Source organism: Pseudopodoces humilis, chromosome 19 (assembly GCF_049639895.1).
Source record: "Pseudopodoces humilis isolate 2021_Gansu_Grassland_sample_001 chromosome 19, ASM4963989v1, whole genome shotgun sequence".
Lineage (NCBI taxonomy): Eukaryota > Metazoa > Chordata > Aves > Passeriformes > Paridae > Pseudopodoces > Pseudopodoces humilis.
The window spans coordinates 1,584,959-1,611,476 of NC_142218.1; the positions used below are offsets into that span (position 1 = coordinate 1,584,959).

The 26,518-nt window shown below is 40.5% G+C and overlaps 1 protein-coding gene across 3 annotated transcripts in view; it reads left to right on the plus strand.

The window, feature by feature from the left end:
• Positions 1-6,083: 6,083 nt before the first annotated feature.
• The window catches only part of ITCH (itchy E3 ubiquitin protein ligase), a 57,835-nt gene continuing 37,400 nt past the window's right edge, over positions 6,084-26,518 (plus strand). For 2 of the 3 annotated variants that reach the window (XM_005533288.3, XM_014261818.2), the window contains exon 1: positions 6,084-6,200. The gene's annotated coding sequence lies outside the window, so the exon portion shown is untranslated. Of the gene's footprint in view, positions 6,201-6,925; positions 6,972-26,518 lie in introns of those variants that run through there. The other variant, XM_014261819.2, reaches the window with a different exon arrangement.

Below are 26,518 nucleotides of genomic sequence, written 5' to 3' on the forward strand. Positions count from 1 at the left end.
AGGATGCATTACAGTGGAAAATCTTCCACAGCAAGTGATTTTTTTGCCAACAGTGGTGTTGGGTCATGCCCTCCTTTGGCATTTACATGTTCTTTCTCTTACCTTCACAATCATTTGTTTTATTAAATGAGGACAGATCAGCTCCACTTGGTGTGAAGGTACTCCAGTGACAAAGCATTCTCATTGGTCTCTGGGTGCATATGGAATGCTTAAGCACTCAGCTCCATGGTTCATCCTGATCCTCTAATTTAAGAGATTAACACCTGACAGCACACAGCATTTTACTACATTTTCATGTAAGTATTTAATGCCTTGACTGCTCCTATACACCCTAGTCCTTTCATTGTTGCTGTCACTGGTGGAATTTGGGACTCCAGGTGGCACAAGATAGTCATGACAGGAAAAGAATAGGATGTATTGAAAAAGAAGGACAGGAAAAAGAAGAGTAAAAAACCCTATTACCCAACAGAGTCCATGACACAATAACAGGATGTTATTCATGTTACATATCCTGCGACTGTTTCATTTACTGTAGGAGTTCAAGCAGGGAAGTTCTGGGATGTAAATTTACATATTTCACAGTTACTGGAACTGTGAAACTCAGGGAAAAAGTCCCACTGCTTTAAAATTAAGAATATGACATTTCTTCAGAAATATATTTTTTAAAAAAACCATGGACTTACTGGTATGGCTAGGAAGTGCTTTAGATGTCAAGACCAAGAGGAAAACATCAGTCTGAGCCTCTGTAATGCAGGTGATATTGACACAGGTGCTCCATACAAAGCCAGCTAGTGACTTGATTGGAACAATATATATCCTGTAAACATTATGAGAAAGATTCTGTTTTTTTATTACAAAAAGAATAATTTGTTCAACAGGATTTTCACTTGACAGGACACTGGGAGGATCTGTATGAGTCTGAATTAGAAACACACAGAAAAAATGAGGCTGTTATTCACAGGATTTCATTTGTCACAGCAGGTGGAAGATGAGCACCAAAGATTGGAGAGGATAGTCTGACAATTAATTCAGTGCTGTGTGAGCACAGAGAACAGGGTTCCATCCTCCCACAGCACAGCATCCACTTATGGTGCTCTTCAGTCCCTAGGACAGTCTTTGCAGTGATCCTGAATTTCATACTAATTTTCTAGGTGTCCATTACAAGTGTCCTCTGCTCTTTCCTATTTCTTGATCAATGTTCTGTCAGGCTGCACGGACCAAAGTCAAAGTATATCACTGACCTCAGTAAATGTAGCACAATGCCAAATATATTGACAGAGCACTCCCTGCATGTCTCAAAGCAGTACCCACAGAGAAAAAAATCACTTAATGTTATATTCTATACCTCAGGTTGCCCTTGCATGCAATGATTTCACCCTTCCACAAACTCAGATGAACATTTGCAAATACAAATTCAGTTCTGCCTTTTAGGCACTACAGTATTGTGGTGGTGGCCTTCAGGAGACCCTGGTTAGTAAACCAGTGTTGTTCTACACAGTGGTGTTGTTCTGCATAGTGATTTGGTGAGGAGTGAAGAGAAATCCCCATCGTGAATGATGCAAATTAAAGAGGTGTCTAACTGCTGTTCCAGCCAGCACAGCTGGCAGAGGGATACATGGCATGTCTGATGATCCAATTAGATGACACCATGGAAAATGTCACAAGGTGCCTAGTGAAGACACCAGTGATGCCATCACTGGTGTCTTCTAAGTAAAGTGCTTTGTCTATACCCTCACACTTGTGAGGGTCCCAGCCAGCAGTACAGAATGGCTGGGATCCAGTTTAGTTAATACTGTCTCCATCTAAAGAAATGTTTATATTACTCTAGTAAGCATTTACATCATGATGATTATACCACTTGTCCCAGTGATATTAATTTTAACACATTCCAGTTTTACTGCAGCTGACTTTCTCCCACCCTGTCCTCAGTAAAGGTTTCTGCACCATGCCAGGTCCTCATGCTGTAATGGTACCATCCCTTCCCACCATGAATTGCCCAACAGAGGGCAGCAAAAGCCTTTGTTTTGCTTCTCGGGGAATGAGGATGAGCGACATTTAAAAGTTGGGTGTGATTGAACTGGTGCCTTTTGGGAGGAGCATAGTCCAAGGGTTAAAAGGTGGCTGTGTTTTTGTTTCAAGAACACTAGAAATTATTTACTCATGAACAATGCTGTGTGTACACCCAGTGCAGGCAGAAACTGAAGCAAGACCCAGAAGACAACAAATGAACTGGTGTGAAGGGAACCTTGGGCTACTTTTATTATCTCTTGCCTCTTATTTACTTTATACTCTCAACAAGAGGAAAAGCAGAACATTTTGTTCATTATGGAACCCTGGGGCCTGCCTGTTACACAAGAGGCCAGTTCAGTCCCTGAGAGCCCCAGGCTCTGGTTTGGTGGTAAGCTAAATGCATCATCTTCTCCTCCCTCTCCAATTGTAGCAAGCATGCACAGAACATCAACTGAGGACCAAACCCTGAGCCTTGCAGAGCAAGTTTAACCAAGTAAATTCTCCCTTGATTCAGTCTGAGAAATCATGAGCACTGCACCTGGTATGTTAATGGCATGTGATGGGACTGGTACAGCAACCTTCCTGCCCCTGCTGTTACTCATCTCAGACTGCAATTCAGTGCCCAGTTACTCACTACACACTGAGCATAAGAAAGGCTGGATAAAAGAAATTGAGTGAATGAGAAAGATTTCTGCTCAGCCAAGGGTCTTCCAAGCCTGGACTACCAGTCCAATACCAGAGGCCTTGTTCAGAGTTCACAAGTGCAGTGCTGCAGCTCCAAAGGACAGAAGGATGTAATGAAACACACAACTCCACCTCTTATTCATCAGAATTAATAGCTTGCATGGGGTTTTAATTTTTAGTGAAGGACATTCAGGTATCCTGTTACAAGGTGCTACAGAAGGTAAGGAAGGTACAGACCCCTAAAGCTGATAAAGACTATTAAAGAGTTATTAATGGAAACCAGTTCATTAGCTCTATTTGGCTTTGGATCAAACTCCAGGCATTTAAATCATATCTTCCCCCTTTGTACTAGTTTTGACATTACATGGATTTTTATCAGCACCTGTTCTGAACTGAAATACAAGCTGATTTATACCAGAGTAATTTGCAAGGAGACAAACCAGAGGATGAGTCAGCCTTTCAGATGTAGATAGTTCACAACTGTATAAATGAGGGATATGATCAGGGTGGGACTGGAATAAACCTGGGTCTAAACAAAAAGTTCTGTCTCTACAAACATCTGCATGTCAAAAACTCTTCTTAAAGAGCCTGGCAGAAGCAGGCATCCAACTCACACTGACAGTGAGCATCTGCTCCCATCATGCATCCTCAATGCATCATCCAGAGGGCAAAGCTGTAACTGGGATCCAATTGGTGCCTGTGGACACCCTACAGATCTGCTGTGGTGCTTCCCGTGGGCCCAGCTGACCCTGCTTGCAAGGCCCCTGCGGAGACAAGAGCTGAACAGAGTCACCAGTTAAGCACAGCCTGGTGTGTTTTACCTTTCCCAGCACCAGCATCTCATATCTGCTTCTGAAAACCCCCCAGCACATTTACATTGTCATGTTCTTCACTCCCAGGGAAAAATAATCTTCAGACTTGTGTGTGGGGAAGAGAGGCACAATTTTCCCAGTAGCTTCTCCATCCTTTAAAAGATCTACATATCTTGGTTGTGTCATTTCCGTTCTCAAGACACCTAATCACTCCCTCACACTTCTCTGATTATGCACTGTAGAGCAATTGGGTAATAAAATAATTAAATAGCTGCATGTCTTTGTTATACCCTTTAATTAGATTACTTGGAAATAATAATAGTTTCTTGCCAACCTGAAGGGTTCATTAATTCCCTCTGCAGATAACAGGAAGTAATCTATCTTTTCTTACTGGTATTTTTCTAAATCCTAAATCAAAGGAATCAATTCTGATTTTAAAGTCAATTAGAAATAGATACACTCTGACACTATACCATTATCTTCATGAGTGAAATGAATTCAGACTCTCCTTACAAGGCAGTGCAACAACATTTCTCCTTCTAGGGATGACAATTTCAGGACAAGAAGTAATATTTTAAAATATAAAGCACTTCCTGGAATAATTACCTAACTAACAAAATGCTCCAGAAGAATAAGATTGACTTTATAGTACTTACAAAGTGCTTTAACATCAGTAAAGAAAAATTATGTGAAAACAAACTACTCCTGCATTTATAAATCTTTACACAGCCTTAAGTCAGACAGAAGCATGAAGCCATAGTTAAAGACTGACAATTGCTTAGGAGCTAATGGGTGCTGATGACACCTGATGACTATTCCACAGTCATTGTGTGGTACTTGCTCAGGGCTGTGTCTATCCCAAAACAAGTAAACATCCATACTACCAAAAATGCTTCCATGGAGAAATGGTCACTGTGGCTCCCCAGTACCAGGACCAGCTTCATGTTGTTGAGTTAATCAGCAGTAGGGACTGAGGTCCTACAGGAAGGTGGACAAAACCCTCAGGAAACTCAGCAAAGACAAATGCAGGTGGTCAAAGATAGTTCTGGGTCTGGGAGGGAGTAACTCAAATTCAGCAGGACATGGGGTGCTGCCTTGAAAGCAATTTGGTGGAAGAGGTGCTATGGTCCCAATAGGATGAGCAGGACCCCAACTGAGCACCCTGTGACAAAGAAGGCCATTCAGGGTTGTGTCACCATTAGTGCAGCCAATGGGGTGAGGAACCTCACCTTTTACTCTGCACTGATAAGAACCCACCTGTGAGTGCTAGGACCAGCTCAAGCTCCCTGGTGCCTGTCCTATATAGGCACTAACACCAGAGTCCAGAGGAGGCCATCAAGCTGTCAGGGACAGAGGCCTTATCAACAGAAACAGTCACTTAATTGTGGCTGTGAGATCTTATTGGTTTATGTGTGGAAGACAAGATGGATTTTCACATCCCTACCCGTTGTAAGGAAATGCTAAACTTTGCACTTACAAAGTGTATAATTTTTCTGAAGAATTATTGAGGACATTCTCCTACTCTGTGAAGATTGGGTAGTCTTTCCTCTGATTTCAGAACGTGGACTCTCTCACTCCTCACTGTCAAAACAGGAGGAGTATCGTAATTTCTGTGCATTCACTTATGCAATAGTGCATTCACATTAAGAAAAAATACACTTGAAACAAAAAAGATTTTATGTAAAGGTTAATTAATATCAATGGTTTAAGCACCTGCAGCAGATACCTTAAAAATCACAAAAATTATTTTATTTACAAAGGGCTTTATTTTGTGTCCCAAAGCCCACAGTGACAGCAGTGATGTCCCAGCTGCTTCACTGTTATAGACTCATGTTAGCCAGGATGTCCCTTTCTGCTCTCAGAGATTTCATTTCCAGTAACGTGGGACCAAGGATGGCCGTGGGTTCCTGAAGGTGTTCTTGTACCAGCTGAGCCCTCTGTGTATATGCACGGTAGTGTGTGTACACACACAAACACACATATACACATATATTGATTGTGTTTACAGAATCACAGATTCGTTAAATGATTTTTGCTGGAAGGGACCTTAAAGATCTTGTTCCACCCTCTGCCACGGGCAGCGACACCTCCCACTATCCCAGGCTGCTCCAAGCCCTGTCGAACCTGGCCTTGGGCACTCCCAGGGATCCAGGGGCACCCAAAGTTTCTCTGGGCATCCTGTGCCATGGCGTCACCACGCTCACAGAGAAGAATTTCTTCTCAATATCCCACTTAACCCTACCCTCTGGTAGTGGAAAGCCATTGACCGTTGTCCTGTCACACCAGGCCCTTCTTCATAGTCCCTCTCCAGCTCCCTCGGAGCCCCTTTAGGCATTGGAAGGCGCTCTAGGATGCCCTGGAGCCATCTCTTCCCTGGGTGAACACCCCCAGCACTCCCAACCTGGCTCCACAGGATATGGATTTCTGCTCGCTAACGCGCAGCTCGCGGTCCCCCCCCGCGCTCCCTCACGGCCCGGCCCCGCCCCGCTCCGTCCCTCCCTACCGGGCGGCCCCGTGGCCCGCACCGAGCATGCGCATTAGATGCCGCGGGGCGTGATGGGAGCTGTAGTCCTTTTGCGGCAGCCGAGGCACTCGACGCCTGCGCACGTCGCGCTCGACTTTGCCAAGTCGCTGCCGGAGGCCGGGCGGGCCGCGCTGCCATCTTGGACCTGAGGGACGGGGGAGCCGCGGCCGGTGAGCGGAGCGGGGCCGAGGGGCGGAGAGCGGCCACGGGGGTAGCGGTGGGAACGGGATCCTGCGGGCGGCGGGGAGACACGGGGGGCGCGGGAACCCGCAGTCGAGCCCAGATCCAGAGGGGCCACTAGCCCCGGGAGGGGCTCTCTGAGGGCGGACTCACTGCTCTGTACCCCCGGGCCCCGCGGGGCAGCACCGCTCCCTCCCTGGGGCGCGGGCGGCGGTCCCGGGACCCCCGCGCTGCCCGGCCCCGCCGCCCCTCCGCGGCTGCTGGGGGCACCTGCCCGCATCCCGGTGCCTCCAGTTCCAAGTCCCTTCCCCAGCCGTCTCCGGCAGTGTTGCGTCCCTGCCCTGCCGGACCCCGCCAGCTTCTCACGGTTCCTAGCAGCCAGGATCTGCCTTAAGACTTTCGCTCTCTCGGGGTCTCGCTCCCTAAAGGGCTGTGCTTTCCGCAGCTCTTCCTGCACTGCCTCCTTTCCCCCGTGTGTGTCCCCCCCTGTCCCGGGGCTCCTTCCAGGTGTACGAGGGTTCGGTTTCTTTGTCTCGGCGGGTACAGCCGGACATTTGAAGGAATGTTTCCTAGCGATAAAGCGTGACTACAGCCAGAGGTTTATCCCGAACTGTATTCCCTCTTGTAAACATGGCAGAATGGCAACGTTGGTGCCACAGCTCTATTTTGGAAACACGGACAAGTTCTGGCTGTTAACTCTTCCGCTCCCACGCAGGTTGTCTTTGACCTTGTGTGCCAGAGCTATCGAGATAGAAGGAGATGTAAGTGTTCGAGGATGGGTTTCTCTAATTTGCTGATATTCGAGAATTCAGCTTGTTTTAATCGCTGTGATTTGTGATGTTAAATTGGCAGAAAACCTTCTGATCTGTGCGTGATGCAGAGAAAGAGGCAGGTGTAGCGTTTGGGGTACCTGTGTTGTGGCAGCCTTTTTACCCTTGATGCTTTAGGAAATATGCCCAGCACAACTTACCTTTATAGGTTAGCTAGAATTGAAGAAGTCAGAAATCAGGGTATTTTAGATCATCTTTTCTCAATATATTGCGCTTATTTTCATGAATTTCTCATTGTTTTGCTTGGTCTCTGCTACCCTACCTATCAACCTTTTCAAAGTGGAGAGAAATCTGGACTGGTATTTGAAAGAAAGCATTTTGAGCTGAGAGAGCGACAGTAGATCCAGCAATTGCTTGTATTTACCTGAGAAAAGGCACAGGCATTTAAGAATGAAACATGAATCACAGACCATCTTTAGTTCTGAGGATTTTAATGCTCAAAAAGTTATTGTTTGAAAAAACAGTAAAATTCTTTCCTGTTTTCTTGAAGTGAAAGTCCAAAGCAATTCTAATTTAATTACAATTACCTTGCCATTCACTACAGCTGTTTGAACTGTGTCTAGTGTGCATTCTTTGTTGTGATTTAGCTGACATTTAATCACTGCATTGAATGCATTCACCTCCAAGTGATCTTTGGAATAATATGTAGCATTCAGACCCAAAGTGAGTTTTCTTGCCTTTAAAACAAGAACTTATACAGTAGATGTGAAAGATAATTTTGGAGTGGAAAATAACTGAGACTTCTGAGTGCTAACTTTGAAAGCTTCTTACAGATTAAAGTTATTTTAGGGCTTAAGAGAGATTGAGAGAAGATTATTTTATGAATTTATTAGTTAAACAGTATCACTTCTTTTTCTTCCCTCTATTTTTCTCTCCTTTCTTAAAGTTCTGTTTTGTCTGTTGTGAAACATGAGTTATCTTAGTTCTTTGAGTTTCAAAATGGTTTGGGGAAAACTACAGAATAAGGTAATAGGAAGAAAGGCAGTAAAGGAGCATGGTGTTTGTCTTGAGGGGTTTAAATTTATAATTTTTTAAGATAGTATGTCATAGACTGCTTGAAAAATGTTTCATGAGAGATTTACAAAGTAACTTCCTCCTATTATACAGCATGTGAAAGAGATAAGATGCTTGTCAGCACATTAGTAGTATCAGTCAATGGTAGCATCTAAATAAACATTTTTTTGTGAGTTTAAGCTGTTTAAACAAAGTGATAAATGTATTCAGCAACAGTGAATAGCTGAATTTTCAAACAGTAAAACCAATTCAGTTTTTTCTTGAAAGCAAGGAAAAGAGTCTAGGGTGAGAGTAGAAGAAAAAACCCTTTGCACACAGTAATGGTGAAGGTTCTTGGAGTGCTTCTGAGAGTTTATTTTTAAGCTTTTCTGTTTGGGTGTCCATTATGTTAATGTAATGTTCTAGTTTTTGTCATTCTGTTGTAATGTAATTGCAGGAACTGATTTGTGCCCTCAGAGCTGAGGAAAGTGCATAACCCAAAGGAGTGCTGGTCACAGGTCCTTACTGTAACTGTACTTTGCCCAGCTGCCCAACATTTTGAAGTGAGTGCTCTGCTCAGAAGATGAAGTAGACAAGCCATGATTATAGTCCAGCTTGGGAGTATTGTAGATATTTCGTTTTACTGTCTCATAACTTGAGTATTTTTAAAGACTTTAGGCAGTGCTTCTTGGCCTTCGTCAGACTGTTAGCTGAGCTAATTCTTTTTACACATTTTGATGAGAGAAAGGTTCTTCATCCTTCTCTCTGAAGACTAAAGCAATAGGGACTTGGTCATTTGTTCTAAGTGGCTGACACTCAGGTTTTACTGTAGTGCACAGTTGCTGGAGCTGAAGGATTGATATTTTTCCTCATAAGAATTGCAAATTACACATAATAGAAATGAAACTGTTGCAACAAACTGGAAAAGAGTGTTTTGAAGAAGCCAAGGCCCTGTTTCATTTGACCAGCTCTCAAGTTATGCCTGGAATTTCTACTTTTACTACACCAAAGCAGCAGGTTTTTGTCTCCCCTCTGGGGAAACATGATACCAGATCTTGTTGCGCTGGTTATTCAAATAGTTTATCAAACTTACCAGTATGTTGCTGTTCTTTTTTTAAAAAAAATGTTTTATTACAGTCCTCCTCTTTGGGAACTGATAATTCCTGCTTTCCACCCACCTGCCCGAGCTATTGTCCACTCTGCTGCTTGGAGAGGCCTATTGTTTCAGTCAGGCACAGAACTCCTGTCACGTTTGCATTTACATCATTGGGTCTGAAGCTGGAGCTCAGTCTCAAGTGGTGGTGTTGCTCAGCAAGAAAAAGCCTACTCTCTTCAGGGGAATTGTTCCAATTTGATTGTGTGGAACCTTGTTTCTAATCAGGAAGTGAAAGTTAGGTGACTTACCTTTACCTGAAATGTGCAGATCTCAAGTTCTGGATTTGTTAGCCCATGATACGGAAGCTGGGGCTTTCAGGACAACTGTGTTGCTATCATCCTCTGCAAAATCTTCATGTTCTCAGTTTTCTATTATTTATAGGTCTGTTTTTCTCAGTTTTCTGTTCTTTATAGGTCTGTTTTTATTTCAACAGTAGCCTTTACACATTTTTTCTTTCAAAGTATTAACTGGGTATCTAGTAATCTTTTTGAAGTTCATTACTAAGGAAAAGAAAGATCAGGTAAAAGATTAAGGTGATCTTGAAACAGAAAAAGACATGGTGAGACAGGTCTACAATCTGTTTCTGATTTATTCATCGATTCATGAAATAAATAGCCATTTGCAGTGAAATATCTATCTGTTATATAAAATTTGTGACTGGAAGGATGTTAATTTACTGAAAAATGAAATAAGCTCTTTGATCCCTTCAGTTTCATGTGATTAGGATGGAACTTTTGCCTGGGCAAGTCATTCATAACTTACTACCCTTTTTAGCTTTGCCTTATTCAGTATACAAAGTGAAGGAAAGCTCAGTGCTGAGCAAGCTGAAGAGATGGACTGAGATGTAGAAGAGGGGGTTATGTTAATTTTTAACAGACTTTTGGTCAGTATCCATCCTTAGTACTGCCCCAGTGCTAGCTGACTTTTAATAAACACTGTTCTTGCTTAACAGTTAGAGTGCTCAGATATCCAAATTTTTATTTTATTCACTGCTGGCTTCATAAACACTTGAATGGATTAAGACTTGTTGCTCTGAATATTCCTCTTCTACTTTTCTGACACCCTGAGGTTTTTGCTCTGTCAGTGCTGTTCTTTTCATCTATTTGCAGAGCAGCTAGATGGAGTGAGTTTGTTCTGTATAAGGATTCCTCATCTTTGAAGTTTTTTTACTCTGGCTTGTTAGAGCCTGAATTAAGTGATTCGTGGATCGCTCTTGATTATTTTTTCTTATTAAGGCTTGTCTCTTCAAGTGCGTGTGCGCTTTGTATATGTACGTGTATATTTCTTACTGCTGTAAGTATTTAATTTGAGAGACTAGATAGAAATGTGGTGACCAGTATATAAAAATCTTCATAGAATGGTAATGTATTTTGCCTAATCTTTAACCAGACTTGCTAACTTTTGCGAAAGTGGTGAGCTGCATATTTTAACCAGATTTTACCTCAACACCCTTTACTATCTATTCAGATTAAGACTTCCTGGGCAATCCTGCATGTGAAGGGCACTTTATAAAGGAAATGAGAGAAAAGAAAATTTGTGAGCTTAGAAGATAAAAAGTGAGACTGGTGACACTTGCTTTTTGTATCAGGATCATAGCATGGTTTGAGTTGGAAGGAACATTAAAGACACCAGTTCAAAGATCACAAAGCTGCCTTGGTTCTTAAATGTCTGTGATTGACCCAGTGCATGTGATGACTTCAATGATGAAGCTTTCAGAGCAGTTGCTTATTCCAGCTGTTTGAAGGGGAATAATGTGTATAATGGTAACAGGAAAGAGGAGGGAAATGCTGAAGGAAGATACTTTGATCACCTCGCTCTACATGAAAGAAGTTTCCATAGCTACCCAAACTAAACAGCTGTTACCTGTGTTTTCAGGTGGATGTTCACCATGTGTAACATTTCTAATTCCATTTAAATGCTCATCACCTAAAGGTACAGAGGAAAACTTAGGATCCGTGGGCAGTAATCCTGCACATAATTGGCATGTTCCACTTTGTGCTTGTTGAATTGAGTTTACCAGTAAGATTTTAGGATATCTTTTTTTTTTGCCTTATATCAATGAGGCATTTTGTGAATATTAAAAGGACCAATTTCCAGAGCAACACAGGATTTATTAAACATTTGCCTGAACCAAATTGAGTTCAGGACAATGAAAAAGCTATCGTGAGGCAGCAGTGTTCTCATTGTTCTTCTGTGCACCCATTGAATTAGGGTGTTTAACTACTGATCTGAAATCTGGTTTGGGCAGGTGGATTTGTTCTGTGTGGAGACCTGTTGACATTGCTGGTGGTTTATTTGATATTCTCCATGGTTTAAAGGTTTTTAACATAGCCCTGTGAGGTGTGGCATGGCATATCATGACTTTTATCTCCTTTCCCTTCTTTTCCACTTGTCATGAGGTTCTCAGAACTACAAGACTTAAGGCACTAGTGAGAGCTTGAGTTATTAAAGAAAAAAATAACATTTAAGCAACATCTTCCTTTCACATCTGCAATGTGAACAAAATAATGCTGTCCTGTGAGGGATATTAGAGGTGAAAATATTTTCAGACTAATGGCTGTTCATTTTGAGGCTGGAAGCTGCCCAGACTGTGTTTGAGTGGAGAAGACAGAAAGTGAAATTCATAGTTAAGGGTGGCTGATGGAGGAGGTGAGAGAGGAGGGGACTTACAGACAGTAATAGTAGGGATGAGATCTATTCTAAGAGAGCCTGTGTCGCATCTGGGATTTCTTTGCTTTTTGGAATCTCACTTCCTGTTTTAAAAATAGTAAACTCTATAGTTCATATTCTATATTTCTGCCTTCATAACTTCTAATCTGTCACGCAGTAATGTTCTAATGTATTGCAAAATAGATAAATTATCTGTACAGAATTTAAAAGAAAACTGTTAGAACTCCTCACATGGTTCAGACTCAGGGTTTGTATCTGTAAGGATATTGTGCTGACTAAGGTGGTCATTGCATTATAACCCTATGGGCCTGTTCTTTTGCTCCAGTATGTGTGTTCCTTTTTGATGTTACACATGATGCATAGCCAGAAAAGCCATGAAGGGGTGGATATATGGTGTAGTGTGCTCACAATGAGTTACTCTCCCTGCACAGAGTATTTTGCCAGGGCATGTAAAGTGTGCCTATTTGTTTTTAAAAAATACACTGTTTCACAGTTATCAGGGGCCCTAGGCTTTTTTCCCTGAAGATTTCCTGGATTAAACAGGTCAGTGAATGCCAGTTTATGACTAGATTTGACACAAAGATAGGGAAGGACTGTGAGATGGGAGTGTCCAGGGGAAGGGGGACCCACTCCTTGGGCAGTATCCAGCTGTAGGAGGAGAATTGCCCATCTGCACTGCCCCATAGCTGCAGCAGCTACATTGCTGACACGTGTGGGTTGTGCAGTTACCTCTGGTTCACCTGCAGGTTTTGGTTTAGGAGCCAGCTCTAAGCTTCTTCACCAACCTATGGGCTTCCAGTTGTATCCCAACAGTAAGGTGAGTCCTTGAAATTGAACGGTACAGTCAGTGTTTGTTGTTAGAAGGCGATCTTTTTCTTTTGTTTATTTAATGTACAGTTGTCAGTTTTTCACACAGAAGATCTACAATGTGAAGACTGAAACTTTTGTTTAAGGATTTTACTTATTACTTTAGTTGGAAGAATTAAGATTTCTGACATCTGCTTTATCTTTTGATAAAGGTCAGTGGAATGCTAGGGCTGCCCCACAAAACCCAAGTTTAATGGAAGTGTTGAGAATATTGGAATAGTGGTACAGTTCTAGGCCACCTTTCTCCTATAGTTTCTGTTTTATTTTACAGAGAGGCATGATATGGAATGTAGAAAGCAGACAGATTTTGCAGGGTTGGGATGGCTGTGTTGTCCACCCATGGCTGTACTTTTGTGTTGCCATCTGGTCACTTATAAAAAATTCCCAAGAAGGAGGTAATGGACTTCCATTGAAATTAGAAAATGTGAAGACAATTCCTCTGGAACTCAAGGTTTTGCGTGCAGTAGTTTTCAGTTCTGGAAGAGGCAGCGGCCCATAGCAGACTTTCAGATACCTCAGGGTTGACTTAAACAATCTCAGTACTTTTTCCCCTCCCTGAAATTGTAATTTCCATTACATCCTTTGGATTTACTTTAGTAATAAATAGTTTAGCTTGGAAAAATGCAACCTTTATATTCAGCTGACACTAAATTTTGTACACAGCAATATTACTTCATTTTGTTGCAAATAGTGGCTTTCCACTTTTAGTTTCTTTGATTCTGCTGTTTAAGAATACTCAGAGAAGCAGCTTATTTTTCTTATGGGGCAGTGTATGTGTAGTCATACCTTGGTAACAAGTTACCTGTCAGAGTTTGAGTGCGTTGTCTGCAGCAGTTCTCCTTCCCACAGCTGAGTCAATCAACAGGACCTGTCTTATACCATGTACTTTGCTGAAGCAGGTACAAGCAGCAAGTGACAAAGAGCTTTCTTTTTCAAGAGATTTCAAGTCATCAGCACATTTCAGATGTATGGTTGTCACTGGTAGTAGGGAATGATTCATCATTTCTTTGATGAGTGTTGTCATGCTGAATTGCAGAGCTGTACAGTCTGTTTCAATTTTGTTTATTGCTCAGGTATCTACAGTGATGATCTGTTTAGCAAGTTTTTATAGGCAATATCTCCGGAAAGCTCCATGGGCCTTTTTATCTGTGTTCTTGGGAGCAAAGGAGTGGAGGTGTCTCTGGGGTTCTGTTCATGCCTATACCCACAGAGGGAGGTAGTTCTGTGCTCATTAAACCTTCACTGGTGCTGATGGGCACTTAAAACAAGGTGCATTGTGTGCTGGACAGTCCTGCGCAGAACATCCTGAAAAATCATGTTCAGATTCATGTAGACATCAGCATTGTGCTTTTGGAAACTGTATCTGCTCCATTTGAGGCTTCCAGGTGAGATGATCAGGGCTGACATTTTGCTGGTAGACAACAGTCTTTGCAGAAGCTACTTCTAAAAACATTACAACTGTACAATTTTACAAACGTATAAACACGTACAACAACTGTAGTGGCTGCTGAAGTTGTCATTCTTAGTAATGACTACAGGTAATTGGGTAATTTAATGGTCAAGCTTTCTTTTTTTTTTCATTCCCCAGAGTTAAAAGTTTTTTGTAGGTTGATTTAGGTATGTGTATGAACCATTGATAATGAAATGTAGCTCTGAGAAAGGAATGGGGAAATAATGTGAAGCAAGCACTGAGCTGTAAATAAGAAGTTAAACTAATGGCCAGAGATTATGAAATCCTCTGTAGGTGCTGTCCTATGTTAATAACTTAATGTGGAACTGCTTCTGAAGGGACTTGTTCCAAAGCTGCAAGGTAGGTGGTGAAACAGAAGGTGGTGGCCACATATTTTGTTTTACTGTGCTATTTTACAGCAGAGAAAGTGTTCCTTACTGACTCTTTGATGTGCTTAGGCCTGAACATCAGGCCTCAGCCAGAGCTGACTTACAAGATGAACCCTGGGCAATGTGACTAACACCATCAATATTACTTAGCTAAAAATAAATGATGCAGATGCTTATGCTAGATGTGTATAACCTTGTGTAGTTATCTACAAGAAATGTATCATTTTAAGAAACTTTCCCAAATTACTTGAATAGAGGCTTGTTTGTCGGCTATTTTAGGGGAAAACCCTTCCAGCCAAGGTCTGGGCTCTGGCAAGCTCTGGTCCTTGTTGGTCGTGAGGTGTGCCATGAGACCCAGGTGTTTCTGCTCTAAAAATATAATCAAGTCATTTTGACTTGCTGATTTGGACCTATAAAAGCTGGACCCATTTTTGAGGTGAATTTGGAGACCTCACCTATGAGTACCATGTGGGATTTTCCCAATTGCTGGGAAGGGTTCTCCAGTTCCTCGCTGCAGAGCAGGGCTCCCCAGCGACTGCAAACTCTGGATGATGGTGGAGTATTCAGGCAATTAGTGATGTATCTTTCTCAGTCATTATTATCCTGTCTCTCATGTAGCAATTATTACGTGCATTACCTTGTTTCTTTTTGCTTGTTGCTAAAGCCAAGTGTGTAGTTTTATTGAATGTATTATTTTACTTTTGTGTTGCCTTAATATTCGTAGTCACATAAGACCATTCTTTCCATTGGTGTCTGTGTCCTTTAAATCGCCCCCATCAACTGGCAGAACACACTTCAAAAGTAATGCTTTTGAAGTGCATTTAAAAATACAAAACCCATGGATTTTCTTCCAATGACACAAAGTCAGTGACACAAGACGATGTCACAAAGTCTCAAAAGAACATGTAAAATTAGTTAAAGTTCAAGTGGTTCTCTTAACATATCCAGTGATACCAGTCTTTTATCTCTTCCCATTAAGCATCAAGTTAAGTTCTGCAGTTTCTGAAATTTGCTCATGAAGATTGACTATTTCCACTTTTTTAATTGGAAAATAAAGCAGTAATGTGAGCTGTGATGGTGTGTGGGTATATCTGTACTAATGAGATAGGGAAGATAAATGTAGGCACTGGAAAATGAAAGTCAGTGGATATGTGAAAAGCTAAAGTAGAAGAGCACATTGATGGGAAAGGCAGCTATATTATGGTATGCAGCTATATTATACCTCCAAAATCAAGTTACCCATATAGACATTATGGGGATTTTTGGCAGCATCATTTTTGTTGGGTTTTGGTGTCATAAGTGAAGCTTCAGTGCCAATCTTTCCCACTGAGGTTTGGATTAATTTATATAGACACTTAGGAGAAGCTTTTAGAACCTATTAGAGGATCAGCATCCTTTAAGCGACTCTCCAGACTAAATGTGTCAGAGATTGGATATTTTTTAGGTAAAAGAGAGTAATTAGTTTGACTGAAAGTACCAGGACAGCAGCTTTAAAGAAGCATGGGAGAGATATGGAGCAACATACAGGTAACTGTCCAGACTTGCTTGGGTAAATAATAACCATATAAGTTAAAATGAAGGAAATATATGAAAGCATCAACAAATTATGGTATCTTTTTGAATAAACAGAGTATAAGCTGTAACATTTAATGTTTTTCTCATCTCTGATGTTGTTTTTATAACTATGGGATACCACAGGTTCCAAGGTGGTAATATGTGAGTTTATGAGATTTCTTATTAGGGCAAAAGAAAATGAAAATCAACCATGTTTGCATATGAAGTGTCCAGTAACATCTTTATGTTGGGACAGTTGAACCAGTTGACTTTTGCATGTTTTTCAGTTTCATGTTCCCCTATTGTCACTAATTGGAGGTAACTAACACATCTATATAGTGCTGGACATGTAGGAAATTTGCTCAAGCTGTATTGCTTTGTTCCTTATAATATGCAGCGGCAATAATGGAAATAGTTCTTAGAAGTCAGAAGAAACACCTGGTGTAGACTTGTGCATTGAATTTTAGTGTAGGACTTGGGAAAAGCTGTAGAAATGAAAATCTTGATGTTCAAGATGAACATTACTGAACCTTAAGAAAGTGCAATGCTGATTTATGCAATCTGTGCCTTTCTAGTCAAACTAGTAAAACTTAGGCTGTATTGATAACTGGACACTGAAAGGGGTCCTCAGTTTAAAAAAAAATAGCCTATATGAGACGCTCGATAGATGTCTCTTTAGAAGAGGAATCTGCTCTTAGAGAGAAGAGGAGAGGGACCCAAAAAGAACAGGAGGAACAGGACAGGGTACAGCAGGAGGTTGTTTTAGGGAACTCGAAGAATCACAGAATACTTGAGGTTGGAGGAGACTTCTGGACATGGCCTGATCCAAATTCATCTGCTTAGAGCAAGGCCAGTTAGAGCAGTCAGTAATGTGTTCAGTCAGGTTTGGAATGGCTCGGAGAACGGTGATTTAACCTCTCTCGACAATTTCTCTGCTGTTCAGCCACCCCACAGAAAATAAATAACTCCATCCCCTGTTTTTAAGTTGAATTTCTTGTATTTTAATTTGTGCCCACTGGCTGTTGTCCCATCCCTGAATGCTGCTAGGGACAGTCTGCCTTCAGCCTTTTAACCCTTCAAGTATTTATACACACTGATAAGATCCTCCTGATCATTCTCCTTTCCAGACTTGACAATCCCAGCGTTCTCAGCCTCTTCTCAATCACTTTGTCTCCATAGCCCTTTGCAGGTGTCACATCACTACATCTGTGACACTCTTGATTTAGGGAGCCTAGAATTAGAATGAAAGAGAAGGATCACCTTCCTCATGCTGCTAGTGATGCTTTTTCCTAATCTAGGATGCTGGCAACCCTTTTATTTGTTGTTACTGTGAGGAAGCATTGCTAGTTCATGTACAACAGCACCAGTATCTTCTGCAGAGTTGCTTTCTGTCCAGCTGCCCCCCAGCCTTTACTGGTGCATGGGTTTATTATTCCCCACATATAGAATTTTGCACTTCCCCTTGTGGAATTTTTGTTCCATTAGCATGTTTTCTGAGGGTGAGCTGGGTCCAGGACTTAAATCGGGAAGTTAAACAAGGTCTTGAACTTACTGGTCAAGTCTGTACCCCTGGGCTACAGCACTAGTGCTGGGTTCTAACTGGACAGTGCACTTCTGATCCCAGCCCTGGGGACCTTGCCCTTCATCTGGGCTTGCAGTGTGTCTCCTAGTCCTGCCTGGCCCCCGTTTCATCCCCTTGTAGGGGATGTAGGATGTTGTAGGACATGGTGTTGTCCCAGCTACCAAGTCATCTTCTCAAGGAAAGCTCTGGTCTGTCAGACATCATTTCCCTTTTATAAATCCATGCTGACTAATACAAATCACTTTCTTGTCCACATTGTTTGGAAATGGCTTCTACAAGAATTTGCTCCCTGACCTCCCTGAGGCTGAGATGACACAGGTCAGTTTGTAGTTTCTTGGCTCATCCTTCTTGCTCTTTCAAAGAAAGGAGTGTAATTTGTTTTTTCCAGTACCAGAAATGTGGAGAGTCATAAGAATTGGACTTTTTCACTTTAATGTGGCACAGAGTGGGCTTCACTGTTTATCTGTAAGGCATAGAATGAACAGGAAAAGAAACCTCAGTTTTTCAGCTTCTCTCTAGATGCTTAGTACTTGTGGAAAATTATCCTCCTTGTGAAAAAAACCCATTTGTGCTTACACAGATAGTGGTGCTCAGTTACTGATCTTCCTTCTACACAAAACAAGCAGTTCTGTGGTCTGGCTCATCACTTAGGCCTCAGGGAGACAATCTGTTACCTTGTTTGATGACACAAATATGTTGTGCTTTATGGCACTTTTTTTTTACCTACAGCATTCATCATTCGTATTAAATAGACATATACTCTAAATGTAATCTTAATATATTTGACTAAAAATACACTGATTTTTACTTAGACCCAAGCACAGCAGGTAAAACTTCCTAGTAGTTTTGTAGAAGCAATTTTCTAGCCTTGATTTTGCACAGAAGAAGGGAAAAAGCACACCTCTCCTACTGATGAAGAATGAGAAACTTTGGGATTTCCTTTTTATAATTTTATAAACGAAAATATTCTGGAAAATAATCTCCTCTGAAACTGTCGAAAAGGAGTAAAAGGTGGCAGTCTAGAAACAAAGTGGCCAAGCAAGGTCACACATGAAAATACTCAGGTCCATATGCAGGGAATTCAAGAAGGAGAACAGAAGTAATACAAAAAGATTGAACACTGAGAAGAGTCAGTGGATGTGAGAGAGACCAGTGGAGGTTTTCCTCAGGGCCAAAATACATAGCAGAGAGAACAGGAAAAAAAGCAATCTTAATTAGTGGTTTAATTGTTTTAATTTGGAGGATACTTTGGAAATCAATCCACTGAATGTTCTCACAGACTGCACTTGATTTGACTTGTGAAATGAGCTTGGATCAAGGAAGCCAAGTTGCTTTTGGATGAAACTAAACTGGAAGCTGTGGTCCTGCTGCTGTGGGACTGTGGGATCCCAGCAGAGCGGTTCCAAACTAAAACTCCAAGAACATATCCCATGTGGGTTTGAGGTCTGCAGACCTTCCTACCTGGCCCCACTCCTGTTGCACTGCACTGCTTGTGGGTGTGGGCACAGCAAATCCTTATGGGGCAGTTCAGAGACCATCACTACAAAAGGCTGCCCCTTTATGAAAGGAGCTGTAGCAAAAAAGAGACAAGTTGGCTACAGTCATTCTGAAAGGCAGTGGGCACAGTTTTTAGAAAGATTACAGTACAGAAGGTGAAAATGGGTCTGTAAGAAAATAAGAATCTGTTTTGGCAAGTAATTCCCACAGTGAAGCTTAGAAGCCATGTGACAGTGCAATTAGCTGGTACAAGCTGAAGGGTAATAGTCTTAAATACAGCTTTTGTCATTCTTTTTATTTTAATTTTCTCTGTGTACTATGTGAACAAATTTTGAAAATGAAGAAGCAATGGAAGTATTCAAGAAGAAGCAAACAAAAAACACCCACCTAAATTGAGAATAAGTGAAGCATTTATATGGATTGTTATTAATAAAAGTTGCAGGGAAATACACATCCTAAGGTGTTAAAGGAGTAGCTAAAAACTGAGGAGAATCCTTCCAAAGGAGTTAGCTTGGAAACTCTTCTCAGTCTTTAAATTGAAAACCATCTGAAATGAATGTATAAGCATACACTGAAAAAATTATTGCACTTCTAAGAATTAAACCATGTAACAAAATAAATCTTATCATATACAACACTTGGTTTGTTTGTTTTAACTGTTGGATTTTTCCTGTAGTTTTAGTGAAGCTGTTTGATTTGTGGTACGAAGTTCTGACAGAAGTAAGCAAACATGACTGTGAGCAATCTTTTACCAAATTATTGCCAATATCAAGAGGAATAAAATTACTAAGGAATGCATCTTTTTGTAATTTTGTATTTAATATGTTTTAATTTCCCTGAGAGGTTTCAGCTGCAGTATGGCAGGAGATGTGAAAGACTGACATGTTAAGGATGCAAGGCATTATGCACATTTGTGCCCTACTAAAATAGCATGTGTTTGTGTAAAGCCTCAGAGCCACTCACTTTGTTGTCAGTTGTATCTGCAACATGAATATCTATTAAGATGCCTTTATTATAACTTGTATTTTGCTCCTAGTTGAGTGTAGTGAACATTTCTTCAAGACATTGAACAGCTTGGGTTAATGCTCATGTTCCCTGTTCTGGAGGGTTTGGACAGGATGACCCCCAGAGGCCCTTTTCCAGCCCAAATTACTGAGGTTTTTTTTTCCTATGATAATAAATAATAATAAAAGGAAGACATTGAAAGCAATTCCTAGAAGTGTGTTCTTGTTTTAAGATATCCTTGTATGCTCTTTTAGTAACCCATTTTCATTTACGTTATTTTTCAGATTGTTCTTAGATTATGTTTTGCTTAAATGCACAACATAGGGAAGAGCAAAAATACATGGAAAAGGGTCTGAGAGGTAAAGATATAAATGTAGCTTGGCACTTGTTTAGACTGTTTTCAGAAATCTCCAAGAGTTAAACCAAGCACACTTTTCTCATCCTCAGTGAAAATTTTCACAAGATTATAGACTTCAAACTCCATGCCTATTCTGTGTATTTTATCTCCTCGTCCTTAATTCTCTGAGCGCTTCATAACAGGCAAAATTTTGGCTTTTCCCTGGTGTCTTTTCATCTTTTTTTGAGTTTTGTTCATGTGTTTCATGTTTTTAATCCACAAATGCCTTTGTTTTAAATACATAAGTATTAATTGGTGCTTTTTCTGACTGCTTCTAGTAACTTCTTGGATTGCAGAAAAACTGTTGAAACTGCAAAAGGATGGCTAAAAGGAAACTGATTTGTATTACCTCTTCCAGCAGTCATGAGTTAATGAGTTTCTTACTTCTTAATAAGTAAGAAAATTGCCTAAAGTGGGGGAAATAACATAAAATTTTGACTTAATGTTTTTCCTCTGAGTGATCACATTATTTCATTGCCCTAATCAAAAATTAATTGAGTAACATGAATAAGTAGCTTATAGCTTGTGGATTTATGTGACTATCCTCACTACTGTGTCATGCAGCTAAAGCAGTGATAAGCAGAGGCCTCCAGATAAATTCATTTCTTCCCTTTCCCATAGCAACAGGCAGGAAGGAACTTCAGTTAAACTTCTTCAGAAGATTCATTTGTATGCTGTCATTATAAGGTCTAAAATAACCTGTTGAGAACAGCGCCATGAATATTTGACTAAGATGCTCAAACTTGGGATTTTTGTTTTGTAGGAGCCTTTCTGCCTTTGAGCCAGCTGAAGCTAAACATGGCTATAGGGCTAAATAAGCTTTTACAGGGCAGATGGAACAAAACATTATTGTTTTGGGTAACTGTTTTGTTAACTACCTTGTACTGCTTCTCTTCAGTGTTTCATTGGGCTCAAAATTGTCTTTTCTGATAAAATACGAGTTGATTTGAGAAACCTGATCTCTGAATTACAAAACAAATCTGTGTATTTCCACAGGCAGGGTGGGATGTTCCTTGGGTGAGTCACAACCAAGGCTGCATGCTGTAGGATATTGTGTTTATCAAGCAGGTGCATTTATAGAAAGCACTAAATGTTCTTAGATACCTGATCAGGTTAATGTCAGGGCAGTTTAACAGTGAGTGCTTAGAAGTGTCTGGCCACACTGTGTGCTTTTCCTGGGAGAAAATTCTCTTCCAAGATTACCACTGAAAAAATATTGTTTATACTTTCTAGGTACTTTTTTTTTATAGAAACCTCAAAATAGAACAGTTGTTGTTTTTAAAAAGTGAAATATAAAATGCTTTATTGCCTGTTAGGGAAATAAATGCTGTTGATTACTTTGCTTCAGTCAGTCTTCTCTGAGGAAGGATATCCCTGAAGTTACAGCACAGAATATTTCTTTAAGCTCTGTTTCCTCAAAAGTCTGTGTAGGATGTGGTTCACAGTGCAAGGAAGCAGAAGAATTAAGAGGGGAAGCTGTGATTAATTTCTACAAGATATGAGAGTTCTGATTACTAGAACTTGATGCCTTTTTTGTTAGAGATCTATAACAATCTTAAGTCCTAGTAACAGGAATATTTAAGGTTAGAGGGACTTTGGAGTTCCTAAGAGGATACTTCCCTATGGAAGAAGAGTGTTCCTCATTCTGAGATGTTGATTCACTATATAGTCAAATCATTCCCAATTCTAGGACCTTCACCTTTGCAGGGCATGAAGTTTCTGCTCACAATACTGTGAAATACTGGTGGGTTTTAGATTGTGAGTTTGTGTTTTGAAAGTTGAACTTCATTTAAACCATTCTGTAAGAAATGTGATGGTCACAGCAGAGCAATGGAGTGGGTTAACCATGGCTGGCTGCCAGGTGCTCGCTCACACCGTCTCCTCAACCAAATATGATTAGATGTGTTTGATAAGTAAAACTTGTGTGCTTACACCTTTAGAGGTGTCCAATGAGAAAAGGCAGCCAGCTGTGAACTAAAACTCTCGACCTTTCAGAAAAGGGGGCCTAGGAAAGAGTTTTGCCCATCATGAACTAGATAAAAGACCACAGACCCCTATAAGTGAACTTTTACTTTGTGTGTTGCCAGCCCATGGTAACACCTGGGAACTCTCAGCTGTAAAGGAATAGGCTTGAATATTTGGTTTCTTGAAGGAAAAGCCATTTGTCTTGCTTTGCCTGTAACAAGGTAACTACTTACCTTCTGCTCCACAGATTGTAACTTTGTTCTGGTTGTGAACTCCCACTGGGAAATTTTCCTGAAACCTCATCACAGAAGCATTAGAATGAAACAGTTCTGAGTCAGTACAGTATTGTGTTAAAACTATGTGATTACCAAAGATTTTTTGCAAAGAATTTTAAAGGCCAAAATTAATTTCTAAAAGCAGTGGTTTGTAAAACACAGGAGTTAATCCAGTTAATGTCCAGTTAATATGGGTAAATCCAGTAATTCAAAAATCTGTTTGAGTTTGTGGTAGTTACTTACAGCTATTCCAGTTTCACTGCCTTCTCCTCTGTCATCTTAATACTAGTTTAATTCTCTGTACTGGGGGCTGCCATGCATTCCAAGTTTCATGGATGTTTTCCAATGGCAGCTTTTAGAACCAGCCATTTTAAGTATTGCTCTATTTCAAAGATTACAACAGTGAACCAGTTTTAGCTTAGTGGTTTGCATATATGAATTGTTGTTCTCTTTGAAATGGATTGTACCATGAGAAGGAAATGGCTGAAATAAAAATAGACCATCTCTTTGTTTTCACAAATGGTTTTAATTATCCTGTGCAGCTCTCTGCAGTAGCTGCTCTTGCCAGGCTTTTGGAAATTAAGCAAAAGGGATATGATGTTCATGTACATTTTTCTTTTTTTCCCCCCTCTTTGAGCATTTCTTAAAAATTAGTAAAAGCTAACATCCCCCTAGTTAGGAAGAAAATCCATTGGGAAGTTGTCTGAGTTGGTGGCAATGCCAGTTTTATCCCTTTTGTCCTGCCTGCCACAGTTTTAGTCAGAGAACAGCTTGTGGTTGGGGAATTTCTGATGTGCTACTGAAAGTGTGAAAAACTATGAAATTACGCTTGTCTTTCTTGGACTTTTTTATATTGCAGTTCTTTTTCTTTACATGTGTGTAGAAAAAAATTCATGTGAACTATTTCTGCTGAGGTGCAGGTTTTACAAGCAGGCTTCTTCTCATTGCAGATGAATGCTAATGACTGAATTCTCTATAATTTTGCTGTAAATCTCCTGTTTGGGAGGCCTGAAGACAGTTTAATTTGGACTGCAAGCAGTGTTGGAAGCATTTTTCTCCTCAGGCTGAAGTTGATAGACCAGTTTTTCTAACCTGTGTGATTTGCACAAGGAGCACTACCTGATGATCCCAGGTATTCAGGGAAAAGTTAAAGTGAGCATCACTGGGTGGCTGGCTACAACATTTCCAGAATTATTCTGCCTTTCATTGGGCAGTGTATTTACTTTGTTAGGCAGAGTGAATGTTTTTCAACACTTCAAACTTAAAAACTTCAGATTCAGAAGAGTTTTCCATGCTCAGTTGTCTTTTGAAGTGATAGAAACAACAAGGAATCAGCACTGAGGATTACTGTTGCAAACATAATTGTTTCTAGAAAAGGTGTTTAAGGTTGATAGTATGTAATTTCTTGGTCTTTGCTGCTGTAATTTAAGATCTGTTTGTGACAATCATTTTTTGATTCCCTTGTTGGATATCAATATAGTATCACAGTCATTATCATTCATGTTGCATTGAGGTCTCAGGAAGTTAGTAAAACAAAACTCAGTATGAGACTTTACAGGGTGAAGAGTCTCGTTCTCTTTACCATGGAGAATGTGGCATTTATCATTAAAATCTTACATTACTTATTTTTGGCCTCTCACACATTTCATTAAATCATCCTCTCTCTTGTGTACTCTCAGACACCAGAACATTTCCATGTGTTCAGGTGGGATAGCCAATGTCTCTTTTATGCTTTGCTGAGGATGGAACTAATGGTATCTGTCATTGTTTATTGTGCCTCAGGTTCCTGTTGGTGACAACAAACTACTTCAGATACAGATATTTTATATCCTCTGGGAGCCAAGAGTTGTTTTTTGCTAGTCATTTGCTTCAGAATCTGGCTTACTTCAGCTTCCATAAATCTTTGGTGAAGGCTAATGCTGCTCTTTTTTTTCCTTATTTGGAATATCAATCTCTTTAAAGCTACAGTGTGTTTTCCTGTTGGGCTGACAGGAAACAGAATGACATATGTGATGTGACATAACCCTGTTGGCACTCTCCTCTTTGAAGCACAGGCTGTTTTGCTGGTCAGGCATCTGTGCTGGAGTCTTATCAGAGTGAAGGCATCCTGGCCTTGACACAAACACTCCTCAGTTTTATTCCTTTGTTATCAATGAAAGCCCTTTAAACTCTTGTTTAGCTAATTAATGCACGTTTGCATCCCTACTTTGTTCATCTGGATTTAGCATCTTCATTCTTTACATCGTTACATCCTCTACAAGGTACGTTTGCTCATAGAAGTAAAAGATTCAATAGATAAATTCAGAATGGTGGGTCTAGAGAAAAGATTAAAATAATCTCACTTTTAGAATTAGACCTGTTGGTTTAGAGAAGATGTGACTTCTCACTCTTGATATACCACTGTCCTTGGAAAGGGTGCAGAAATTATCATCTGTAAGGAGATGTAACAAGAAAGTGATTCCTGTGTTGAGCCAGGAGTACAGTAAATCGTATATATTGCATACATGGATCAGATATGAAAAAAACCCAAAATATGCAATTTTAAAACAGGATAGTAGATGAAGCTTCTACTTCAGCATCAAGGATTTCTTGTTAGTAAGTCTACTATAGGGCCAGGGCAGAAGTTGGGCACCTCTTTTCATTTGTTTTGTGGTTTATATATCTTGCTTGTCCCTCCTTGCAGTCTCTGAAGGTCATGTCACTTGGTTTGCTTCCCAAACCAATTAAATTGTATTCCCCACAAATATATTTTTAGCCTGTGTGTTGAATTGGCTCCAGTCTTATCTTTCAGTTGGGATCTCTCTTGTTGCTCTCAGAGCATCTGTGTGGATGTTGGCTCGTACCTGGATAACCTGAGCATGGAGGCTGCAGGGAGCTGTGCCTGTGCTGGCTCTAATGGCGGGGGAGACAGGACCACACAACTCAGTGATCCAACCCACAGCCTGTTTTCAGACCTAGCATGTATTTCACATTTGTTCAAAAAACAATTCAGGCATTTTAAATTCCAGCAGTTGTATTCTGGCACAGACTGCTTGGATTTTCCAGACTTTGGTGAATGGAGGTAGTGCTGCTCACAAAGTAATGGCCAAAGGGAGCCAAGCTGCATTCTGTGTTAAACCTCTCTGATCCATTCCTTATATAAATATCCCTTGATGTAGACCTCATAGCTGCTTCCCTTTCCAATGTGTACTCAACACATATAATCTGTGTCTATTCTTTTCTCTCTGGTTGATTACTCAGCAGTTTCTTCCATTCTGTCCTTTGAGTTGTTTGAGCAAACCTGACCACGTCCTTAAAACTTACTTTAGGGGGAAAAAAGTGTAAACCACTAAAGCCAGCTTTGTCATACCACATTTCACTTTAAAGATGAAACTTGAACACTTAAAGTAACTGCAAATTTGCTAAGCAAGTAGATTGCCAAACTCCCTGTCTCTGCCTAGCCTCACTGTATAGTTATAGCTAACATTAAAAGAAAAACCTTTTCCACAGTATGCATGCCTTCTGGTAAAAGAGAGGCTTCAGTGTTTGGGGAGAAGGAGAGGAAGCATTTCTATAATTTCTCACACACAAAAAAGTGCACGTATTCATCACATATCTGTTGATAAAGGGGACATATTACATTTTACATGCAGTTTTTAAACAAAATTCTGTATATTTTATGGTTTTTTTTTCAAAAGT